The 24,281-nt window shown below is 37.0% G+C and overlaps 1 protein-coding gene across 1 annotated transcript in view; it reads left to right on the top strand.

Moving 5' to 3' along the window:
* ADAMTSL1 (ADAMTS like 1) overlaps positions 1-24,281 on the top strand; it is a 956,380-nt gene that overhangs the window by 103,566 nt on the left and 828,533 nt on the right. The gene's annotated exons all lie outside the window — the stretch shown is intronic.

Below are 24,281 nucleotides of genomic sequence, written 5' to 3'. Positions count from 1 at the left end.
TTTAAGAAACTACATTGTCATAAATCTAGAGTATTGCTTCCCCATGATGTCATTTAACATGTTCCTCTGTCTTCTATATTTTCTGAATATTCAGGTTTGTTTGTTTGTTTAGGGCAGAACTACTTCATAGGTGGTGTACTTCCGGCAGGAGGTATATATGTCTCGTTCTTTTTGTGATGCTAACATCCACCAGTAATCGGTGCCATCAGTCCTTATGTCAGTGAGCACAGATTGGGTATGAGGTGTAAGAGTCAAGGAAGACTGCAGGCCTTTTGCCCTCAGCAGCTAGCAGGCTGGCATTGACATTTACCAAAGGAAGGAAGAATATGAGAGACATAATTTTTTGAGGGAAATCAGAAATCCAGATTTTTGGCATGTTACGTTTGAAGTGCCTATTGGTCATTTACATGAATTTGACTCTGCAGAGGTCATCTTTGTCACAGAGTGAAGCAGGCACAAGATAGTCCAGACTGAAGGAGGAACAGACCTCCCAGAGACAGGGACCACCAAATAGAGGAGGAAGCCTTCAAGAATTTGCCAGTTGCGTTGCAGGAATAAGAGACTAACCTTAAATAAAACAGAGTGACCAGTGATTTGAATTCCATTGCCTGTGCTTGGTACACATAATTTAGTGAGTTTTTTTTTAAAAAAAAGCAAAATAAACAGCCAAAATCAATTTCTTTAAGAGCCATCATATAATCCTAAATCTGCTTTAAAGTTAGATCAAATCTCCCTAATGTTGCCTCTCTGAATTCCACCACTATGATAATTACATTCTTTTACCTACTGATTTATTGCTGTAAAAATAAAAGAGATATTATTAAACAGTAAGATAAGAACTTGTACTGTGCACTCTGATACAACCAGATATTAAATACTTTCTTCAGTGATCGGTAACTGGGTTGCTTTGGCTAGCTGATTTGTGTATACTTTAGAAAGCCTTTAAATGATTTTGTACAAGGATGGTTATAATTGACTAAAATGATGCTTATGATAATTTCTGTAAAAAGTTGGGCAATGGCCCTTAATCAGGGATGACTAAGTCATGTTTTAATTTTTCATAGTATTAGCTTCGTATTTTTTTATTTCAAGTGCTTTGAAAACAGTAAATATTTCTTCTTAAAAAATGCTTTCCATATTCAGACCTTAAGATTTTGATGACTTACAATTGCTGATTGCTTGAAACTTTAAGAGAACTCAAACAGTAACCTATTATATAACTCTGTAATCAACACTGTTTTTGTAAAGTCATCTCCCAATCAACATTCTCATGAGGCTGAGTTAATTTTGTTATTATATGTTTAATTCTTGCTTTGCTTGACTTGGGTTAGATAGCTACTGTGTTGTATTAACTTTATTTTTGTGCTTTCATTTTTCTCATTTATCACACACTGTAGTTAATTTCAGTCTTAACCTTTTCTTTTCTCCCTCCCTAAATACTTTTAAAAATGCTTTCAGCCAGAAGTTTTTCATGTTTTCTTTCATCTCAAAGAGCCATCTTCTGGAAAATTTAAGCAAAATGTATTTAGCAATGAGTGTATTTTATAGAGGAAAACAAACTGTTCATTTTTAAAGCAATTAAGTTTGTGCAATAATTAATAAACTATAGTTTGGAAATATCCATGTATTTAGCTAGTTTTTAATGAGGAATTCTCCTAGGTCACTTAAAGTGAAATAATATGAAAGTGGTAAGTTCTACAAATTAGCCTAAGTTCTCATAATTTTTAATTTTTTTAAAACAAATCTCTTCATAAAATATACTTTCTTATTAATAGATCTAGATCCATGTGACTGTGTAATTTTGGATTTGCATTTTATAACAGAAAATTTAAAGTTTTAGTAGACATGTTTGAGTTTAGGATATAGAAAGTTATATCATAATTTAACAGTGGTTATTTTGGAATAGGTGAAATAATGGATACTTAAATACTTTTTGATAATATTTTATGATTTTTCTGTAAAAAAAAGGTAGAAAATGTCTCTTTTAAGTAGAAGAAACTAAGCAATTTGTATCAGTGTTATATTGCTAAGGTTCTTGGTCTTTTGCAATTAAAAGTTGCAGAACATACAAATAGTATTAGTCACTTATCTGTCCTTTGGGTGAAATAGAAAGCGGTTGCCTATCTCAGGAATTTCAATAAGCAACAATTTGTCCACACCTGATATCTTTGGGCCCTCTAACTTATATTAAACAATCAGCCCTGGAGGTACCACACTTCATGATCTCGAGATATATTACAAAGCTATCGTAATTAAAACTCTATGTACTTGTGTAAGTACAGACATATAGACCAATGGAACAGAATAGAGAACCTAGAATTACACAAATACAGGGTTAACTAATCTTTGATAAGAGTGCCAAAAACACACAATGGGGAAAGGATAGTCTCTTCAACAAATGGCGTTGGAAAAAGTGGATATTTATATGCAAAAAAAATGAAATTGTATTCCTATCTTCATATACAAAAATTAACTTTAAATAGATTAAATACTTAAATATAAGACTGGAAACTGAAAAATCTGTGGAAGAAGACATAGGGGAAAGTCTTCATAACATTAGTTTTGGCAGTGACTTCATGGATAAGATACTAAATGCATAGGCAGCAAAAGCAAAATTAGGCAAGTCACGCCACATCACACTGAAGAGCTTTTACACAGCAAAGGAAACTATCAACATGGAGAAAATGCAACTTAAGGAATTGTAGAAAACATTTACAAATTATATATTTGATAAGGAGTTAAACTCCTACAACTCAATAGCAAAAAGACTAATAACCCAATTAAAAATAAGATAGGGACTTGAATAGCAATTTCTTCAAAGAATACATACAAATGATCAACATGTATATGAAAAGATGCTCAATGTCAGTAATCATCAGGGAAATGCAAATGAACACTACAATCCACAATGAGATATGACCTCATACCTATTTAGGATGGCTATTATCATAAAAATGAAAGACAACAATGTTGGTAAGTTTGTGGAGAAATTGGAACCTTAGTACAATGTTGATAGGAATGTAAAATGGAGCAGCCACTGTGGAAAACAGAAAGGTGCTTCCTCAAAAAATTACACATATAACTCCCATGTGATCTAACAATCCTACTTCTGGGTATTTATCTGAAAGATTTGAAATCAGGATCTCAAGGAGACATTAGTATCCTCATGTTCATTGCAGGATTAGTTATAATAAACAAGATATGGAAACAACCTAAATGTCTATCGACAGATGGATGGGTACACAAAATATGGTATATATACACAATGCGATATTATTCATCCTTTAAAAAGAAGAAAATGAACCCAGGAGGCGGAGGTTGCAGTGAGCCAAGATCGCGCCATTTTGCTCCAGCCTGGGCAACAGGAGCGAAACTCTGTCTCAAAAAAACAAAACAAAAAATTTGTGACTCTGCCAGGTTTTGGTATCAGGATGATGCTGGCTTCATAAATGATAGACTGGATAAAGAAAAGTGGCACATATATACCACGGAATACTATGCAGCCATAAAAAAGGATGAGCTCATGTCCTTTACAGGGACATGGATGAAGCTGGAAACCATCGTTCTCAGCAAACTAACACAAGAACAGAAAACCAAACACTGCATATTCTCACTCACAAGTGGGAGTTGAACAATGAGAATATATGGACACAGGGGGGGGAACATCGCACACTGGGGCCCGTCAGGGGGGTGGGGAGGTAATACCTAATGGAGATGACGGGTTGATGAGTGCAGCAAACTACCATGGCATGTGTATACACAGGTAACAAACCTGAATGTTCTGTGCATGTATCCCAGAACTTATAATAAAAAAGAAAAAATATGGATGAAACTTGAGAACATTATGCTATGAAATAAGCCAGTCACAGAATGACAAATATGGCATGATTCCACTTGTAAAACAGTCAAACTCATAGAAGCAGAGAGTATAATGGTGGTTGTCAGGGTCTAGAGGGAGGAGAAATTGGGAATTGCTTATTGATAGAATGTTTTCAGTCACCCAAGGTGATAAGCTCTAAAGACCTGCTGTATAACATCCTGCCTATAGTTAACGATATTGAGTGGTGCACTTAAAAATCTGTTAAAAGGATAGATCTGTTAAAAGAATAGAGCTCAGGTTAGACTTTTCTTACTATAATTTAGGTTAAGGTTGGTAATTATAATTTATATTAAGTTTGGTAAAATACAGTTAAGAAGTTGTTACAGTGTTTTAGCATTTGTTAGCACTTTTATTTTTAGTTTAAATGCTTGGTATTAAAAATTACTTGTTAAAACACCCATAGGATGTCTATTATGAAAAAGAAGAAGAAAATAAGTGTTGGCAAGCATGTGAAGAAATTGCCGGTAGGAATATAAATGGTTGCAGCTCCCTTACAAATGAAAGTATGCCACTTCCTCAAAAAATTAAATGTAGAATTACCATGTGATTCAGGATTCCACTCCTAGGTATAAACACAAAAGAATTGAAAGCAGGGACTCAAATAGATATTTATAAATGAATGTTTATAGCAGCATTATTCACAACAGCCAAAACATGAAAGCAACTCATGTCCACTGATAGACCAATGAATAAACAAAATAGGGTATATACACTCAATAGAATATTATTCAGCCTTAAAAAGGAAATTCTGACTCATGCTGCAACATGGATGAACCTTGAAGACATTATGCTAAGTTAAATAATTCAGTCACCAAAGGATAAATACTGGATGTTTCCATTTATATGAGGTACCCAGAGTAGTAAAATTCAGAGACAGAAAATAGAGTGGTGGTTGCCAGAGGCTTGGAGGAGATGGGAAACAGGGAGTTAGCATTTGATAGGTGCAGGGTTTCAATTGCAGAATGTGAAAAGGTTCTGGAGCTGCATGGTGGCAATGGTTACAACAATATGAATATATTTAATACCAGAGAACAGTACACTAAAAAATGGTTTAAAATGGTAAATTTTATGGATCTTTAAACACAATAAAAATAACTGTAAAATTATTCCCATTCCTGCTTGACATTTAAGACCCTTTCCAACTTTTATCTCTGCCTTCTATCCTTCCTCCACCTGGGGTTTTCCTTGCTGTTTTCTGGTGGTTTTCTTGTTCCTCATAACCACATGACCCTTTTTATTCTGGGCTGTGTACACCTGGAACACCCTTCATGTGGCTTCTCTCTTACTTGCTTTTCCCGGTTCTCCTCAATGGTACCTTCTCCATTAAGCTTTTCTCTCCAACTTGAAAGAATCTTTAGTTAAATAAGTAGTGTGTGTGTGTGTGTGTGTGTGTGTGTGTGTGTGTGTGTACCTAACATCAAATCAGCCAATTACTGGATATAAATTGGTTGTCAATCATTAGCCCCATGGTACTGTTTTTTGTTTGTTTTTTGTTCTTGGTATCACTGACACAATTTTTCACTTAAAGCAAAGTTGCTTACATAAAGTTTATATGGTGTCTTATTTTTTATTATATCTTATATATATATATGGTGTCTCTTCTTTGTTAGTGTTATTTTTTGGAAAGGGTCTTGCCGAAGTGTCATGATAACAAATTATCATTCATATTTTATAAAAAAGGAACATCAAGGAGGCAAGTCTTTGAATTAATAAACCTATATAGAGTCTTGAATCTCACCCTGGCCTCTAGCTGTGCCCTTCTGAGATCTCTGAATGTGGATTTAATTTCCCTCATCTTGGGGTTTTCTCTCTATAAATCAGGACCTTCCTTGTACTATGGAGAATAAGCTGTAACATCATCATACAGTGTCTAGGACACTAAGATATTAGAGTCAGTGACATTTGGGTCCTGATACCAGTTTTTACATTTAGCTGTGTATCCTTGTCCATGTCACTTAATTTTTTTAGATTCTTAGTTTTCTCACATGAAAATGAGAATAGCCATCACAGTGAACTCATAGCCACAGAGCAATGTGGCTATGAGTAATTGGTGAACACAGTGTGCTATTAAAAAGTAAAGGAGCATTATAATTATTAAAGCACGGTCCCGTCCGTCTAGTAGCAAGAGAGTCCTTGTGCCTAAAATGATGAATAAGAAAACAGAGCAGCACGGTTATTGTGAGTGAGTGAGTGACTGCTGTGATCAGTGAATGCTAGAGAGGCTGCAAGGAAATCACAAAGGTCCAAGACAAGCTTTTAATTTTAAGAAATCTCGTGAACTTCTCTCTTGATTACATTCTTTGGGAATGATCTGTGTCAGTTTCTAATTGTAATTTGATATTTCTTCTGATATTTTCGTTCATCTATAGATACATCTGGGATGCTACATCCCCAAGCAGCTTGGAATTACCTGAAAAAATAATCATTCAAAAAATGTTTGCTTGGCATCGTCTATACTTGAGGCTTGGCTCTGGGGAAAATGAAATAAATAAGACATTGACTTTAGATCACAGATCTCTCAAGACAGTTGGGGAAGGCAGACATATAAAAAGACAATTGTAGCTCAACATGACAAAAGCTATAAGGTACCCAAGGCGTGAGAGCACAGGAGAGACATAGATTATCTCTCTGGGAAGGCGAGGAAGGCTTCGCAAAGGAAGTGACATTTTTATTGGGTCATAAAGGATGAGTAGGAAGTATCAGGCAGAGAAGGTGACTTCAGCAATATAGTTGAATTAGGGAAATGTGTGTACACACATACATGTATTTGTTCCAAAATCAAACGTGAATTATTTTGGGTGTTATCTTCTGTCTTTGGTCCATACCACTATTTCTTTTTTTCTTGATGTGGATAATTGAGAAATGGCTCCAATGATACAGGAATAAGCTCTTGTGCCTGACATTTGCACTTTGGATTTTCCCAGTCTTTCCCCAATACTTGTGGTCCAAAAGCTCCTAGTAGAGAATTTTTCGTTTGCTCCAGAATCCCCCAGTTTCACCTCCCACAAAGATAGTCTAGTCAGGATACTTTGGGGCCACCAACATAATAGAAAGTTGCCAAAATAAATGTTTTCCATCAAGATTTCACACTTGCACTTAATGAAATAGACATTTTTCAAACTGTTTCTTTAAAGCTAAGTTTTTCTTTAAGATTTGTAATGAAAATATTTCATGACCTGTTGACATATTCATATGGTGATTTTCAAAAGGCAGATTTCATTTACAAAATGGACTTGGCAACAAGTAGGAATATCTGGGAAGCTGAACAAGGCTGTTGACAGGGAAAATTGGGGCTGAATCGTAACTGACTTTGTTTTGCAGCTGTGCCATTTTGTAAGACTGACCAATGGGATGGGGTTTATGGAGGCCTCATGGTAATAATGCTGAGATTGGCAGTTAATGGCCATTCATAGTGGAACTGCATAGGTAGCAGCTGACAAGTGCAGAAAATAAGTTCCTGTAATGGATTTTTTTTTTTTTTTTTTGCAAATGCCAGGGAAGCAATAGAAGAAATACTGTTTAGAAGAAAGATAGTAAAGAAAAAAAATCTGCAGTATTTTTCAAAGGAACAGATTTAAAAATCAGAAATTTTTCTTTGAATTATTAACCCTGTATTTTCTTTATCTTTCATTATCTCATTCAGTTAGCTCTTTGGCTGGTTGACTAGCAGATACCTAATTTAAGTTTTTTAATTGCAGACAGTTTAGAATAGAATATATGCTGTGTATTCCCCCTACTCTGTAGTTGAAAGTTAACAAGGAGTGTTCAAATTCAGATGGCATAAGGCCGCATTGGAAATAGTCCTCAAAATTAATTCATTTCAACTATTCTTTTAGGTTTATGAAATTTATATTAGGACCACCCTCATTTTCCTAAGCTTCTATTCCTCATATCAGTAGGCTGAGTGGTTATTAAGAAAAATATAAATATTATTACTTAGAGTTACATACTAACAAATGTAACTATAAAAATCTAGTAAAATTCTTTAGGAACCAAGAAACAGGCTCTCCTAAAGTTTTTAGCCATCCCTGGGAAGGGTTTCAAAGTATTTGCAAAGAGCATGGTATTTGAGCTTTGGAAATCACCTTCCACTAAGGAAGAGATCACACAAAGCTTCTTGGAAAGCTGGTGTTTGAACCAAGCTTTAGAGAGGGGAAGTGGGGCTGGATGAGGACAGTGCTCACTAGTGAGAGAAATATGGGAAGGTCATTGTGCAATGGAACATCTCTAAGAGGAGAAGAAAAGAGGCACGTCATTGTAAGTCAAGCCTGGTAGTTGGAAAGTAAGAGGCTCCCAGGTGGAATTCTAGGTTTGGGAGTTGATGCATCATTTCATTTAGTCAGACACTAGGACACTAATGAGAGAGCAGTTTTGGTTAGGTAATGTACCCAGAGTACATTTCAGAGGCTAGAAACTGGAGGTTAGAAAACCTATGAGTGAGAGCTACCATTACTGTTGCCTGTTAAATGCCACTCACCATGATGTACAATTTTAATGTGTTCTTTCAAACCCTTTCAAAAATTTATCTCCATTTTACAGATGAAGAGACTAAGACCCAGGGAGAAGAAACCTTTCTGTGGCTATTCTGTGGCTGGTCAGCGACAGCCTAAAACTAGTCAGCTTTATCTGCCTCTATCTCTATGCCCTGATTACACACCATATATACTACCACTGTGTGGTTCACTGTGTGAACTTCTCAGTTATGTGTGCAGTATTACAGTTCTCTGCCCTCTTTCTTCCTCCTTCCCCCATACACCCTTCACTTACGCATTTTAGATCTGTCATCCATTGTGTGTACAGGACATTTTGTTTATGGCATCTGTGAGCCACTGCGCCTGGCCCTCTGATTTCTTAAAGATGACTCTGCCTCATTTCATCAGGTTCAGCCAAATGCCCCCTAAATCTAAGCATAATCAGTGGTTTTGTCTTCTAAATACTTTCTAATTGCAACCTCCACCTCCTGGGTTCAAGCGATTCTCCTGCCTCAGCCTCCCGAGTAGCTGGGACTACAGGTGCATGCCACCATGCCCAGCTAATTTTTTTTTTTTTTGTATTTTTAGTAGAGACAGGGTTTCACTGTGTTAGCCAGGATGGTCTCAATCTCCTGACTTCGTGATCTGCCTGCCTCAGCCTCCCAAAGTACCGGGATTACAAGTGTAAGCCACTGCACCTGGCCTTCTGATTTTCTTAAAGATGACTCTGCCTCATTTCATCAGGTTCAGCCAAATGCCACCTAAATCTAAACATAATCAGAGTTCCCTCTCAAAAATATAAAGACTAGAATTAGAACGTTCAGTCCTATCTTTTACCTGCCTTTCTCCTTCCTGTCCTTCTATGTAGGTCACGGGTTCAGAGGTAGACCTTTGATGCTAAAAGGATAGTTCATGGATGCAGCTTAGAGAGACACCTGGGAGCTAGTTGCAAATGCAGATTCTCAGACTCCACCTGAGACTTTCTGAATCATAATCTATCTTTTAACAAGATGTCCAGGGGAAGTCATCGTCTTACACACATGCTCTGATGAAAACACTGCATCAGAAAGGGCTCACAGCCAACAGATCACACACAAGTACCTACGTGCAGAGATTTAAACTAATGGATTTAAATATATTTAGATGGTTTTCAATCCATTTTAATTATCACAGTGTTGAAAGTTCAAATTGGCCAGGGAGCGACTCATCAATTGACACTCTCTTAGTAATCCCTGGTAATTTTTTTTTTTTTTTTTTTTGAGACAGAGTCTTCCTCTGCCACCCAGGCCTGAGTGCAGTGGCACATCTTGGCTTACTGCAACCTCCCCCTTCCAGGTTCAAGCCATTCTCCTGCCTTAGCTTCCCAAGCAGCTGGGATTACAGGCACATGCCACCAGGCCTGGCTAATTTTTTGTATTTTTAGTAGAGGTGGGGTTTTGCCATGTTGGCCAGGCTGGTCTCAAACTCCTTACCTCAGGTGATCCACCCGCCTCGGCCTCCCAAAGTGCTGGGAAGGTGTGAGCCACTGTGGTGGCCCTTCCCTGGTAAGTTTCTTAGTGCTGGTCTAACAACATATTGCAGTCTCATCTTGCATAATTCTTGCCCCAGTCCTGGAATCAGACATTTAAGAAGCCCTGGTTTCTTTTATTGGGAAATGGTATTTGAAGATCCAAATCTGAGAGTCAGCAATGCCTACTGCTACTTGGTTGGTTATTGTTTCTAAGCCTCCTGAATGGCGAATATGAGTTCATTTTGTTATTTTTGATTCTTATTCAGGACTATGGGCCTTTTTATTTGGTCTTGTCTGTATTGTAACTCTTTCCTTCCTTTCTGGTTGTCAGGAGCATAGGGGATAATCGCATCAGACTTTCCACAGTCAGTCAATTACATTCTTTCTTATCCTTTATTATACAACAACAGTCTTAGTAACAATACTAGTACTACTACTCCCGTATAACAGCATCATGTAAGTAATATGGCATGTACTACTTTTTTGGTCAGCATATTTTACTCAGCATTTTTTTAAATCATGTAGAATTTTTAAAAATGTTGCATATATAATGTGCATATTCAGTGAACTATAATGACAATGACTAAATATATAGTAATTACCATATTCCCTTCTTTATCTCATTCTTAGTTCTATAGTATGCAGCCATAAAAAATGATGAGTTCATGTCCTTTGTAGGGACATGGATGAAACTGGAAACCATCATTCTCAGTAAACTATCACAAGGACAAAAAACCAAACACCACATGTTCTCACTCATAGGTGGGAATTGAACAATGAGAACTCATGGACACAGGAAGGGGAACATCACACTCCGGGGACTGTTGTGGGGTGGGGGGAGGGGAGAGGGACAGCATTAGGAGATATACCTAATGCTAAATGACGAGTTAATGGGTGCAGCACACCAACATGGCACATGGATACATATGTAACAAACCTGCACATTGTGCACATGTACCCTAAAACTTAAAGTGTAATACTACTACTACTAATAATAATAATAAATATATATTTAATTCTTACCAGCAATTTTTATTTCAACATTTCTTTAGACCAACATTGTCTAATGGAACTTTCTGCAGCAATGGAAAAGTTCTGTAACTGTGCTGTTCAATATAGTAGCCACTGGCCCATGTGGCTCTTGGTACCAGTCTGTGGCCAGAGTGGGGGATGGGGGTGGTGGAGATTCCTGCCGTATTGGATAGTGCACTTCACATGTTTTGGTTATGTGAAGCATGTTCTCTATCACATTCTTCAGAATGGACTCATGGGAGCAATAGTTCCTAATGCTTTTTAAAAATCATCTTTTTCTGAAGTATACTTTATTTAAAATACAGACATTAAGAATTCACTTTTGTAGGTTTTGACAAATGTATATATTGTATCATCACCATCCAAATCATGAGCAAAACTTTTATGTCACCCTAGAAACTTCTCAAGTGCCCCTTCAAGTTAATTCCTCATTTCCTCTTCCCCAAATAACCATTGATAAGATTTCTGGCACTATAGATTAGTTTTACCAGCTCTAGAACTCATATAAATAATATGGTATGTACTCCTTTTTTTGTCGTCTTCTCTTAGTATGCTTTTAAATCAACCTTGTTGAGGTATGATGTACATATCGTAAAAGGCATCCATTTTAAGTATGCTTTTGGATGAGATTTGTTAAATGTATTCATCTTTGTATCAGATGTACTGTCAAGATACATGACGGTTCCATCATCAAAATATAGTCCCTTGTCCACCTTCCTAGTCAGTTACCCATCCCCATTCCAAGCCAACCTTGATCCCCACTGCAAGCCAACATCACTAGATTAATCTCTTCTAGACTTTCATATACCTGGAATCATGTGGTATGTACTCATTTGGTTCTGGCTTCTTTGGTGTAGGATAACATTTTTGAATGTTGTGTGTATAAATATTGCTGTGTAGCGTTCTATTGTAGGCATATATTACAATTTGTTGATCCATTCATCTTTTGATAGATATTTGTGTTTCTGGATTTTGGCTATTTCTGAGATTTTAGCAGTAACACTGCTATTAACTTCAGTGTACAACATTCTGGCTGTCAAAAATTTTCATTTTGCTTTGGCAAATACCTAGGAATAGAATTTCTGGGTCATATGGTAACTGTATATTTAATTTTATAAGAAACTTCCAGTGTATTCTTCAAAGTCATTACACTACTTTATCTCCAACCAGAATTGTATAAAAGTCTGGCTGCTCCACATCCTTGTTAATACTTCATATGGTCTGTCTTTCCAATTTTCATCAATCTAATGCACGTCTCTCATTATGGTTCTAGTTGGCATTTTCCTGGTTAATAATGTTGAGCATCTTTGTAGAGTATTTGTAGTTCATACAGCTCCTTTTGTGAGACTTTTACAGAATTTTTACATTTAATTCTTATCTTCCCATTCCTAGGTTGTAAAGATTCTTTACATGTTCCAGATAAAAATTCTTTGTCAAACATATTTGTTCACTTTTTTTCTCTTTTATGGTTATTGTTTTTTTTGAGTGTGTATACTGAGAAATCTTTGCATTCTCCCAAAATGGTGAGGATTTTTCCCTATGCTTTTTCCAAAAGTTTTATAGTTTTAGCTTTTAGGTTTAGGTTAGTGATCCATTTTGAATTAATTTTTGTATACAATGTAAATTAGAGATCAAGGTTTATTTTTTCTCCAGATTGATAGGCAGTTTTTACAGAAACATTTATTGAAAAGATGATCCAGTCTCCCATTGAATTACGTTAGCCTTTGTAAAAAATAAATTATGGGTAATTTTTGGAATTTATTTTGTTATATTTATCTATATGTTTATCATTATTCTAATACTATATTGACTTGACTAATACAACTTTGTAATAAGTATTGAAAACAGGTAGTTTAACTTATCCAACTTTGTTTTTCCTTTTTCAAGACTATTTTGACTAGTTTCTTTGCATTTCCGTATAAGGTTTATAATCAGTTTATTCATTTATAAAAAGGAAATTTTAACAATTTGGGGTCTTCTAATTCATGGACATGATATATCTTTTTAAAAGTATAGATCTTTAATTTCTATTTGCATTGTTTTGTAGTATTCAGTATACAGAACTGAGAACTCTTGTTAAATTTATTTCAAAGCTATTGTAAGTGATATTGTTTTAAATTGCATTTTCCAAATATTGTTGCTTGTCTAGAAACATGTAATTGATTTGCATATATTGGCCTTGTGTTATACAACTTTGCTAAATTAACTTACTGAATCTAATTGCTTTGGAAGATCCTTGAGTGTTATCTGCAAACCATGACATGCTAACAACTTCATTTTCTATCTCTAAGCCTTTTATTTCTGTGTCTTGCCCTATTTCACTGGTTAGAATTCTGGGCACCTTCTTTGTGCCTGTCTCTACTCTCTGGTGTCCTACTCTAAAGATTCCATCCAATTCACCTACTTTGAATTCTGATCCATGCATTGTAATCTCATCAGGACCATGGCGCTTAGCTGGGACTCCAGCTCACTGAACTCCAATAGAGAATTGAGAAATGTCCTTAAACAAAGATCCAGGTCAATTCTGGGGCTCACTTTGTGAGTTTCCCTCCCCTAAAGATTATAGTTTTGTGCTGTCTGTTGATTAATGTCTGAAGATAGTTGCCTTATATATTTGATTCAGTTTTGTCATTTATGGTGGGAGGATTAATCTGTTTATTTCATCCTCTCTAGAAGAAGTCCATTCCATGAGTTTTTTGGAGGTTGACAGCAGGTTTTTTTTTTTAAATTGTTATTTGTTTGTTTTTGGTGCCCTTTATATTTGGAGATCAACTTTGCTGGATGTAAAAGCTTTGGTTTACATTATCTGTCTTTGAGTATTTAAATATGTTACTGTATTTTTGCCTGGGATGTTGCTCCTGAAAAAATCTGATTAGAATCTCATTTTCTTTCCCGAGTAAGTCACTGGCTATTTTTGCTTTGCCGCAAATGAAATATATATGTGTGTGTGTGTGTATGATATACACACACACATCCAGTAATTTTACTAGGTTGTGCTTTGATTTTGGTTGCCCTGGAGGTTCATATTCTCAGATGTGAGGTGTTTCATTTAATACAAAACTTTTTTTTATTTCAGAAATTTTTACAAATATAGTGTTTTTTTCTGTTTCTTTGTATTTGTTTTCTTCAGGGACTAAATCTGTATGGTGAAATTTTTTTCACCTGTCTTCAATATTTGTCCCTTTCTCTTGAATCAATTTTATTTCTTTCTTCCTTTTTTTCTTTTTTTTTTTTTTTCTTGAGATGGAGTCTCGCTCTGCTGCCCAGGCTGGAGTGCAGTGGTGCAATCTTGGCTCACTACAAGCTCTGCCTCCTGGGTTCACGCCATTCTCCTGCCTCAGCCTCCCACTACAGGCGCCCGCCAACACACCTGGCTAATTTTTTGTATTTTTAGTAGAGACGGGGTTTCACTGTGTTACCCAGGATGGTCTCGATCTCCTGACCTCATGATCCACCCACCTCGGCCTCCCAAAGTGCAAGGATTACAGGTTTGAGCCACTGCGCCCGGCCCTTTTCCATTTTTTTAAGTTTCCTCCTTTTCACTTTCTATTTATGAAGGCATGTTCCTTTTAAATTAGTTTTATTTCTGAAATAACTATTCTTCTAATTAATTTTTTTCTAAGTGCAGTCACTTCATTTCTGAATTTTTCTAATTCAGAATTAATATCCTTTATGTATTGTTTCCTTTTTCTTAATATTGTTTAGCCTGTTTTTATGTAGATTGTTACAGTTTCAAACTGTTCTGTGGATATGTCCTCCAGACTTTTTTGTCTGTAGGAATATCAGCTGCTTGTTCTTTTTGGTTTTCAGTAACTTTGCTTGGGAGTTGACTGTATTATTTTTATGTTACTCATTTGTTTGTGAAATTTGTTTACCCAAACTGTTTTCGTTTTTGTTTTTGAGAGTCAGTCTTGCTCTGTCACCCAGGCTAGAGTACAGTGGCATGATCATGGCTCATTGAAGCCTGGAACTTCCGGGCTCAAGCAATTCTCCTGCCTCAGCCTCCAGAATAGCTGGGACTACAGGGTGTATATGCCTTGACTTTAGAGGATGGGCCACCATGCCTGGCTAATTTCCCTGAACTTTCAGAAGGATTCTTGCATCAGCATAGTTTTTCAAGTTCACAGAGCTCTATATTCTGTTACTTGTTCATAGAAGCTTGATTTCTGAAACTTCCTGACTCTATTCCCCTCCCCTATTTTTTTCTGGACCTTCTCTTTACTTCACCTTTGCTTTCCTTTTTCTGTTAAATTTTGATTCCACTCCTAGTAGTTTCTTTTCAAGGTCGATTCGTGACCTAGACAGGAGGCCTGGCTGTTTAGTTTTGAATATCACAGGTGCTGTCCTGCACCATCCACTTCATACCTTACCAGGATCTCGTTGTATTCACTATTATTGGATTGGCTAAACATTTTCAGTATCAGCTTCTGTTCTAAAATTGACCTCCCATGTTTTCCAGTAAACACCTGTTGGGTATTTTTGAAACTACTCTTTTATGAGTTTCAAATGTCCCCATTTTTTTTGCACTGCCATGTCCCGTACAAACACTAATACCTTTCCAGTTTTTCACTCTTGATGGCTTGTCCTCACCTGCGTGTAGTTGGGGATTCATGGGGATATGCTGTCACCTACTTTTGTTGTATATGTTGTCTGTGGGATTTCTTTTCTTTCTCTTTCTCTCATCTGTGTTGATACATTGTCTCTTAAAGACTACCCTAGTTTTCACCATCTTTCTAGAAGTCCTACATAATACTTTTAAGAGAAGTAGATTCTAATTTAAATGAAATACAGATGAATGCATTGAAAACGGATTATGTAGGCTGGGCATGGTGGCTCACGTCTGTAATCTTAGCACTTTGGGAGGGTGAGGCGGGCAAATCACGAGGTCAGGAGGTCGAGACCAGCCTGACCAACAGGGTGAAACCCCATCTCTACTAAAAAAAATACAAAAATTAGCTAGGCGTGGTGGCGTGCGCCTGTAATCCCAGCTACTCAGGTGTCTGAGGCAGGAGAATCGCTTGAACCCAGGAGGCGGAGGTTGCAGTGAGCCAAGATCGCACCGCTGTACTCCAGCCTGGGTGACAGGGTGAGACTCCATCTCAAAAAAAAAAAAAAAAAAAAAGCAAGAAAAAGAGAATGGATTATGTTTCTGTGTTTCTGGAAAAGTTTGAAAACTTTTTTCCCCCTGGTAGCACATTCCCATCAAAATATTTGTTAGTTGAGCCCCTTCTCAGCAAAGGTCCTGGGAAGGAGGGTTACTCTGAATTTAGATGGGAGGCAAGGGCAGAAGATGGAGATCTAGGAGATGAGAGATAAGGCACCATAGATAATTATCGCAGGTAGGATTGAATAGATGTACTAGGTTCAAGTAAGAAGACGTGGTAGAGGATCCAACTGGTCAGAAAAAGAAAGGAAGAGCAGCCGGCCCTCGGCTCTAGTGTGCATATGCAGGTATGCATGTCTTGACTTTAGATCAGAGGATGGGGTTGCTCTCTCACATCAGTGTTTCTTCTTGGTGAGAAGGTTTGTTCTCTGTATAAGTGTAAATAGTGGCGACAGGGATGTCAGAGGCAGATAAACAAAACTTACTATATTCAAGGCAAGGACAGAAATTTTCATTTAGCTCCTATGTGTGGGCATATTTTTATGTTTCTTTTATGTCTTTCTTTGACTACCTTTTGAGAAAGGTGTTACTTAATAATATTTTCAAAAGACATGTCTGTTTTTGAATATACTAGAGATACTCCTTAAAAGTATGCCATTTGAAATCCTTATGAATGTAACTTGCTGTCTTCTCACCTAAGTTGATCTTTTCATACATTCAAATTTCTTTGAAATATTTAATGGTTTTTTTCTGCCATTTCTTTTTATTTACAGTTTTGTTCAATTTTTTAGCCATTTATTTTATTTATAATTTAAAGTGTTTGTCTATGTGCTTAATATAAAAGTCTGAAAATTAATTTATTTCTGAAAATATTATTTATCCAATGCCTGAGAAACAGACATGGTGTTTTTCTTGTATGTCAGGGTCTTATCTTATGAATTATATACAAATATGGCAGTTCACAAATGTTTCAAAAATGTGTTCAGCATGAGAAGAGGGTCTTGGTTCAGTTAGTTAGTGGTCACTTCTACCTGAAGGATTCAGAAAGGTCCACGAAAGAGTTAAAATTGGAAAATGTCTTGGTTGATGAATAAGATTTTGACCAGCAAGATATGGGAGCAGGTCATGAAGAAAGAACAGAGTGAACAATCCAACTGGAGGGCTGGGTTGTGCAAAGGTACCAAGGGAGAAATCATGGAGTGTGTTCAGTCAGTACCAAATAAACCAGTTTTTCTGTACGGCATGTAAACGGAAATTACAGAGATTAGTCTAGAAAGCTTATAGTGATGATCAAGGGATGAATGGCAGGTAAAGGAATTTGTATTTAGCTTTGTAGATACAGGGAGCTTTCAAAAGTTTTGGAATAATAGATTTGAATAATCAGAGCTAGAAGATGATTCTGTGTGGAGGGTCAGTCAGAGACGAAAAAAATCCAGAGATGAAGAGCCCGGTTATGACACTAACTTGATTATGACAAAGCTGTTATTTTTGTTTACATTTGAACTGATGCGCTTGACTCTTAGTGTTCTCCCCTCCCTATGCATAGGTTCTTATGCCACTTTTATATATGTTGTCTGAAAAGTAGACTTTTTAGTGAGAAATGATTTCTCTATATTCCTGGGGATTTTATAATAAGCAAAGATGCCAAAAATTTCCAGGATAAAGAGATCTTTGGTGATATATAACAAATTAGATTGCAGAATGTTAGAAAAACACTTTTTTTCATTGAAAATTAAAGATATCTGGGCTTTTCATTGTACGTATTTTACATGCTCGGGACTAGGCCAGCTGATGAGTTTAGGGACAATTTGCAGCAAAACATAGGACTTTTTAAGTTTATTACATGTTACATATATTTTTAGGATCAGGGTTAGATACTTATAACTATGTTTTCTCAAGAGATTATAATCTTTTCAGGGGATTTGTATGATGTCAAGAGCATGAATAAATTTTAAGAAATAATCTAAGGAAGACCATAAAGCCCACATTTTTATCTCTTTATTCTTAGGCCAGCACTACGAATTTCTGAAAAATAGATACAAAACCATCCCAGTTTCTTACAGCAAGTGGGCATTATAGGATGATATGTTCTGCTTGAACAAGTTTTTGGGGTGAGAACTGCATATTTTAGGCTTACTGGCTATAAAGTATCTATCATTGTAGGTTTATTATAGTATTTGAGTGCCTGCTATAAAAACAACAATGTTGTATGTGATATGAGGAATTTTTTTGAAGTGAAATTTAGATCTTTCAACCTATATTCCATGGAATTCTATTCAAGAACTTAAAAGCTGGAAGGAGCTTTAGACATCTTCTAAGCCTTTGTTTCTGAACGTGTGCTCTGTGGAGCACTAGACCCATAGGTGGTCTATAAATAAGAATTTCTGAGGAATTGCTGCATGCTACACTCTTCACTTTGGAGAGGTGTATGCTGATATCTCTCATGTATTAGCATATTGAAAGCCCTGAGATTTTCCTAGTGTCAAAACCAGTTTGACATTTTATAACCCAGAGATTCTCAAAGTTACTTGATCATGTGTGTGTGTGCACATATACAATTAAATAGTAACATCTTTACAGAACTCATATTGTTTTGAATATGCTTAGGGGAACTAATTGTTCAATCTCTTTATTTCATGAAAAGCGGAGACCTAGGAGTATTTATTAATTCTCTGCAGGCCACGCAGCTCTTGACAGAGTTGTGAACGGTATCTCCCAATTTCCAGACCTGTTCTCTGCTGAATGATCTTATGTGATATACCACTAGCAGTGTAGTCGCAATCCCGTTTTTCCCTCTCTAGTTACTGCATGCTTCCCTTCCACCGATGAAATTTTCACCCAAATAAAGGGATGAAGGCAGGGATGAGCAATTCCATCCTAATCACAGAGCCTTGGACTTGATTATACAGTGCTTAGTACTAAAGGGACTGGAGCCTCCATAATTTCCATTTTAGCTCTTTTCCTTTCTTTTCCTGGTCTGCCAGCTTCCAGTCACCACCAGTGCTGCCCATAACCTACAGGTGGCCACACTTGGGGTGTTGGGCTACCTCTGGGAGCTAAACAGTAGGTACACATGGACATAGAGAGTGGAAAAATAGACACCGAAGACTCCAAAAGGCAGGAGGGAGGGAGGGTAGGGAGGGATGAAAAATTACCTTTTGGGTACAATATACACTCTTCAGGTGATGGGTGCACTAAAAGCCCAGACTTCACCACTATGCAGCATATCCTTGTAACAAAACTGCATTTGTACCCCCTAAATCTAAACAAATTTAAATAACAATAATTTTAAAAGAGCTGAAATGTAATCAGTTATTCAATTCAATCATTCACTTATTCAAATATTCAATTTGCAAGTCACTATCACCCTAGGCTTTCTTTATCTTACCTGTGTCTACTGGCCATTTCATCACTTATATGAGGCTTCAAGCTAAGGGTGGACTGCAGCAAAGTAAAATAAATCAGACTTAATAAGGTAAGTTAGAGATTACTCAGCAACTATGCCCCTAAAAACATTTATTGTTAAGGAAGAGGTCAAGGCCGTATGTATAAATAAAAAAAAAAATAGCCTCTAAAAATAATCCATGGGAGAGAGTAGAAAGAGAGTACTGTGAGTCAGAAACTCAGTTCTATTCTAGGGTCTGCCCCTAATGAGATGTGTAAATTTGTACAGGACACCCTCTTTGCTCTTGGTTGTCTCACCTGTAAAACAAGCGAACTGGAATGTGTGCTCTCTGAGTTTCCTTCTAGCCCTAACTATCAGTTTCTCTATGATCTACAAGTGTTAATTATCCGTGACCTGATTACTATGGATAATCAGAACTTGGCCATACTTGTTTAGACTGACAGCGTTCTAAAGGAATAGCCTAGAAAGAGAAGGAAAAGTTGAATCTCTGAAACTTCTCTGACACTTGCCCAAGCAACGACTAGTTTATGTTTTCACAGTCTTTCATGCTATGCATTTTATTGTTTTACTTAATACTGCAAAATTGAAATCACCTTATTTTGATGGAGCATTTCTCAGCCCCTTATTTTATAAGATACCATCTTCTTAATTTCTGGAGTGTTTTGGCCTAGAGGGAAAAATAGGGTACTTGAAAGAATATTACTATAGTGGAGAAATCACATAGCAACAAGAATGCAGAAAGTAAACTAGCCCCACAAAGAGTGCTTTGCAGACCTTACCCGTAATGCCAAATGCAATAAAGGATATGGGGCTGTTTCCATGGCAAAGATGTTGTAGAAAGATACAACCTCACTAGAATGTATACATAGATACACTTCTATTTAACTTAGTGACATCTTATATTGCATAGCCATTTTTCCTTTTGGGAAAACCATACTGACAAATTACTCAAGTAATCTCCTCTGGAGAGTAGAACAAAAAACACAGGCCCACTGCACCATGTCAGGGTTCTAAAAATTAGGAAGAATCATCAAACAACTCAGCTGAAGAACAGGTTTAGTTGCAGCAGTTGGATGCTCAGTTCTGCAAAAGATTATTCTGTAATATCGGTCAGGAGATTATTTTATGTACAGATGTTTCTTATCTTTGAACTCCTAGAGTGACTCTCATCACCTCCTTTTGTCCCCGGGAGGTTCTTGCTCTGCTTGTTCAAAGCTACCCAGCCTATCACTAAGCAGGCAAGTGAATAGTGGTATGTGCCTGAGGGAAAGGGGAGTCACACTGCTTAAGGCAGGCAGCTCCCTTTGGCCCCCTAACTTGCATCTTGTTCTCCCTGATTCTGAATGAAAGCAGTTAACTAAGGGAGAGCATGAGCCTCGCATGAATAGACATTTGTTTCCAGATACAATGCTAAACTGGGATTGCTGGCCCATGCTGTTTTGCATCAGCAGATGCTTTAAGAATGCAGTGAAAACATCTTATAAACTGAAAACCTATCATTTGTAAAGCTGCAGAGAGAGAGCTTTGTTTGCCCACACAGCATTTCTCAATGGAACCCCTGAGGCCATGGGTTTTTCAGGACAAGTTTCAACTCTGCTTAGCACACATTTATTGTGTTAAGGAAAAAAGGCCCAAATAAGCAGGGCATACTATTGTGAATCTTGTAAAGACAGTCCGAGTTTAAGATCTCTGTCTATCTGGCTTTAAACTAGAGCCAATTTACAATTACCTATGATCAAAATAACAGAGTGTAGACAAATTAAAATGGAATCTACGTCATCTCTTCTTGACATTGAAAATGCCGCCCTCACCTTCACTTATTTAGTTATTTTCAATCAATCACAAGAGTAACTTCCAAATATCTAATGCTTTATCAGAACAACTGACAAGTAGCACCAATTGTACATTTGAGTTGCATCTTTTAGACGAGGTTCTAGCCAGCAGGAAAAATGGTCTAAGTTTAGATGATAAGAGTGGGCCTGAGTGTCTAATTACTATATAATCAAATAGACTGCATATTGCCAACGCCATGTATTAAAAGGGTAATATTTCACAGATATCTGGTAATTCCCACATTAAAACTTACTTTATTGACTAACAAAAATAGACTGTAGACCACATAGATTGGGGCTTTTTTATGTAACATCTTCAAGCCACTCTGGGAATAGTCTTTCATTTTTATTCATCGTTCTTCCCTGCTGTCTTTTCTTATATCTGTTATTAAGCCTATACCTAATTTTTCTTGCACAACTGCAGCACTCCATGCCTGTCATGAGGGTATAGTGGGCTGCATTAGATATTTGTAAGTTGCTCTTGTGATTCAGAGATAGAAGTGGTCCACATCTAAGGCAATGATAGTTCTCATCTCCCTTCAAAATTTGTGAGCTACAAGTGTTAATTATCCGTGCAGTTGTACATTGATGGGCTCCATGTACATGAATTTTGCAATTCCCAGGATCCTAATGAAGATTTTAATTATGTTAGTACTAGAATTCACCTCTTCCTCCTGCAGCAGAAGCATTTCCTTGTATGCATGAAGCTGAAACAAAACTGCCTGGGTGGAAATCCACAGTGAGAGACACTATTAAATGAGAGAAGTATTTTGTTGTGATGCTGAACATGGCAGTACTTCAGGCAATAAGGAGCCGAAGTTCTAAATGAACATAAAAATAACATGATTTTTTTTATAGCCATGCTCTGGGACTTGAAAAGAATATGGACTCAAAGAGAGAAAAAGAAATAGTTTAGAGACTTGAAAATAATTTAAGCAACAAAATAAAAACAAATACCAATTTTTTTGAGCTTCAGAGCAGAAAGATTCTTGAAGTCCAGACTGTGTTTTATGTGCTGCCTTTTTTACCCCAAACATTAAATCATTGTGAATTTGATGTCAAACTGCATGCCTGAAGACATTAACTGGAAGGCAGGTATATAACCTGGTACAGATTAGAGAGTTACGCCAGCGAGTGTTAAATGCTGAGCCAGAAGTCAGTCATGACCAGTCCTGTTCTTCACAGCCGCTGTGCTGAGCCCTCCAGCGCAGTTTCCTGCCGCCAAACCACTGCCGATTTCTGATGGGAAAATAGAATAAAATGACACCTGAAAGAATCCTGTCTCTAAAACGTATAGAAAGTGGCTTTATAATTAATGATTTTTGAAAGTAGGCCTTTATTACGCTCGAGAAAAGTCTTTCCAGAGTGAAAGCCTCTTTTGAAGGAGACATTCTTGGTGTTTTTTTTCCTCCAAAGCCAAAGAATCTTAAAATTGAGGGAAGTGGGCAAAAAGTATTCACATTAACTCTTAAAAGCAAGAGTTTTGAGGTTTTTTTCCTTTTTTTTTTTTTTTTTTTTTTTTTTTGAAACAGGTTCTACTCTGTTGCCTAGGCTGGCGTACAGTGGCACCATCAAGGCTCACAGCAGCCCCAACCTCCAGGCTCAAGCCATCTTCCCACCTCATCCTCCCAAGTAGCTGGGAGTACAGGCATCTGCCACCCTGCCCAGCTAATTTTTAAATTTTTTGTTGAGACAGGGTTTTGCCATATTGCACAGGCGGGTCTTGAACTCCCGAGCTCAAGACATCCTCCCGCCTTGGCCTCCCAAAGTGTTGGGATTACCAGGGTAAGCCACTGTGCCCGGCCGAGAATCATGATCTTAAAGGATTTTGGAAGCCAGATCATAGAGAAGGTTAAAATACAAAATATTGGTCTGTGTCTAGTAAATAGGAGGTTGGAGAGGCCCTGGACTTCTTCTTGCATTTATTTAAAAATTACTGCATCCTCAATATCAAGGGTGACATTTAGAACTATTTTTTTTTACTCTTAGAATTTATTTGAACATGAAGTAAAAATTAGTCAACGTGATGAGTCATTTAATATCCCTTATCATGGACTTTTGATGAGAGAATTAGCTCTTTTTTTCTCCTTTTTCAATGTGTAATTATTTATCTATTGTAAGTGAAATTCTTTTCAGTGTTAAAGTAAAAATCATCAGAATACATGTTGCAGTTGAAATTCACCAGCAGTTACCCGTGAAAGCATTGGTGTGTACAAGGTAGGGAGGGATACATTTTATTGTTGTCCATGATTGTGGTATAGAATTATTAAAAGTTTGGGGCTGTAATGAATTGATAAGCATTACTCAATGCTATAGTTTTTTTGCAACTCACCAGCAATCTTCTAAAATGACTTCAGATACAGTATCATAAAAGACTCTTCTCAACTGCATGCATAGACATTAGAAGTTTAAGACTTGTCAAATACAATTTTGTTGACAAATTCCCTCGCCTAATTTGAAGTTTGTTGGAGGAAATAAATTCTAATAATCTTTCCTCCCTTACATTCATATCTGGCCATTCCTATGTGTTACACCCTCATTTGTGTTTTCTCTTTCCTTTCCTCATTGTAAGGAGACTGAGGACTTGGTAGATCTGCCAGGAATCCCTAAGAAGGACTCAGGTGTTTACTCCTAATCAACAGGTCATCCAGGAAGAGTTTGGAGCCTGTGCACAGTAGCCCAGGAAGTAGCTGACAGCACTATTTCTGTGTATCATATGTTGGCCAGTCTGGGACATTCTGAAGAATACTAAGTGCCCCAGGTAATAAATCATCCTCCATCCTGTCATCCAACTTCAGTTTAGGACTCACATATTCCCTCTTTCCTGAGGGCAAATTTAAGGTATGGCCATGTGGTCCTTTGACCATTTCTTTAATATTCAAAAGGTATAAATAAAAGGAGATGCTTATCTCAGAAGGAGTAATCCTGGGACAAACAGATTCATGGTAATAACAAAACATGCATTTGAAGTATATCGGACAGCCTTTTAGACCCACTTTACCAAAAACTTGTAGCCTAATTCTTTGGAACTTGAACCCAATGTCC

This window comes from Symphalangus syndactylus, chromosome 9, assembly GCF_028878055.3.
Source record: "Symphalangus syndactylus isolate Jambi chromosome 9, NHGRI_mSymSyn1-v2.1_pri, whole genome shotgun sequence".
NCBI classification, from domain to species: domain Eukaryota; kingdom Metazoa; phylum Chordata; class Mammalia; order Primates; family Hylobatidae; genus Symphalangus; species Symphalangus syndactylus.
The sequence above is the reverse complement of the archived record's forward strand: the minus strand, read 5'-3'. Positions and strand labels throughout refer to the sequence as shown.